Source organism: Pygoscelis adeliae, unplaced genomic scaffold, assembly GCF_000699105.1.
Source record: "Pygoscelis adeliae isolate BGI_AS28 unplaced genomic scaffold, ASM69910v1 Scaffold427, whole genome shotgun sequence".
Lineage (NCBI taxonomy): Eukaryota > Metazoa > Chordata > Aves > Sphenisciformes > Spheniscidae > Pygoscelis > Pygoscelis adeliae.
The window spans coordinates 176,144-178,505 of record NW_008825214.1 but is presented as its reverse complement, the minus strand read 5'-3'; positions in this window follow the sequence as shown (position 1 = coordinate 178,505).

Genomic DNA, 2,362 nt, shown 5'->3' with positions numbered 1-2,362 from the left:
CCCGCGAGCCACCACAGCGGGCCAGCCGGGCACAGCGCTGTGACTCACGCGGCACCAGGGGATTTCTGCCATGGACGCGCTTACACATTTTTTATATGCCTCTCATTTTTTTTCTTACAGTTTCATTTAACGCCTGAGCGCGTGCAGACACACTGCCTCTGACCTCGCGGGCAGTGGGCAAGAGAGTTCCCACCAAAACAGGGCCATTAAATCCCCTCGCTGATATTTTTTCTCCTCCGCCCCCACTTGCGACGAGATTTTTGCATTCCCTGCCTGCCTCCGCCTCCCCCACACCGAGGTGACGTAATGTTTTGAAGCCTTCTCCCATCCCCACCTTTATTAAATATGACCCGCAGTTGATCCCCGCGCAGGGTGAAGGGAAGCTGTGGTTTTGGGAGGGATCAGACATGAAAGGGAGAGCTGCCCGCCCCACGCGGGGCTCGCTCAGCAGGGCCACGGGGAGCCCACGCACCCCGGCCACCCCATTATTTGCAGCCCTCCAACACCGCAGAGGTGGCAGGGACGGTGACATGGATGCCGCTTTCACCCTCCGAGGGTGGCTGGATCTGTTGGCACTTTGGGACGTAAATGCTCTCACTCCTCGTCTTCTCCCTCCCAGATGATGGACGTAGCCGCGGCTCTCCCCCTGCAGAGCTTTTGAGACGGGGGCTCAGTTGTAGGGGTCTGGTGCCCCAGTTCTGGGCTGAGCCCTACTGTCCCCGTCCCCCAGCCTGGCTGCTGGCCACGACCATCAGCTGTCACCTGCGGTCCCCAGCACAGAGACCCCGCTGACACCAACACCCCGTAGATGCCCTGTCACCGGCCACGCTGCACAACCTGCTCGGCACGAGGCCAGGCCTGGCAGGGGTTCCTGGGGAAGGGACGTGTCTGAGGGGGTCACAGAGCCGCAGGGCGAGGCAGGGGTGAAGAAAGGACTCTTCCACCCATGTGTCCCCCGGCTCCGAGCACAGCGAATCCTGGGCGAACCTCAGCTTCCAGCCCTGCAGGCAGCTGGGGCAAGTTGGGCTGCCACGGGGGAAGAGATGCTCCCAGCTGCTCAGGCACCAAAATTCTCCCCCGCCTGGTTTCCACCATGGTCCCGTCTCGCCCAACAGGAGCACTCGGGCAGGGCTGGGGCGCCGGGTGGGCTTTGCTGGCAGCACTTCTCCCAGCCCGCAGCTCCCAGCCGTTCAGCAGAGCATCGGCGCTGGCGACACAACGGGCAACCCCTCTGTGTTGTCCCTCCGGCTGCAGCAGCGGTGCAGGCTGGGAGCTGCCAGGGGGCTGCCGGGACAGGGCGGAGGGGTGGGCAGGAGGACACCCGGCAGCAGCGTTTGTCTGTCACTCCGATAATTAATGCTTCTCCCTTACACTTTGCAAATAACTCGCGACTCTCTTTGTCTGGTGATAAATGGCCCCTTTGAAGTTCTCCTTTCTCAAAAGCAAAGCAAAGAAACACTTTCATAATCCGGCTTCACCTCCCTGTCCTTTGCCGAGGCTCTGCTGCTGGCGGGGGGGCACAGGGGTGCTGGCGGCCCCTCGCCCACAGGTGGGACCCCTCCAGGGCTGCTCGGCGTCCCCTTGCTCTGCCGGGGGGACAGATGGCAGGGCTCAGCACCGCCTCAGCGTGTCCCACGGCCATGGCAGCATGCCCTTCTGCACTGGTGGCCTGGCCACTGCGTCCCCTCAGCTGGCACCATGCTCCCAGCCCTCTCTGGGACACCCCCAAAACCCCAGACCCCCTGTTTTCAGAGCCCGGGGGCTTCTCTCGACCTCCCCAAGTCTTGAGCCAGAGGCGAGCACCACAGTTGAGTGACCATAGGGGAGCAGGGTCCCGCTGTGAGGGGCATTTGGGGTAGGGAGGTGTGAACGTGACCCAGCACCCACTGCGAGCCACACGCATGTCCCCCCGCGGCTCCCAGCCCACACTCGGGTTCTGCTTCGCTGCCACAGCAAAACAAGTTCTGCTGGGCTATAAAAAGGCCCTGGAAGCGGGGCAGGCTGGGAGCTGTGCAGCCGGAATCCATGCCAGAGCTCTTGCAGGTTGTCACCGGCTTACGTGTCAGGGCAAACAATGCTATCTGCCCAGGAATCGCGGCATAAAGAACACCACAACAGCAGCCCAAACCCCAAACACGGGGTCACGGGGCAGAGCCCCCCAGCCAGCGGCTCCCTGAGAGGAGCCGGGCTGCCCCGTGCATGCGGGGTTCATCCCACGCGTGGCCGTGCGGAGCACGGCACCGGCACAGCACGGCTTCTCCCAGCGCGCCCGGTTCCCGAGACTCTGGGCCTGAGCGGTGCCGGGCAGGGAGGCAGGGGCAGCCTCGCCAGCCACGGGCCCCCCACGCGGGGGCGGCAATTC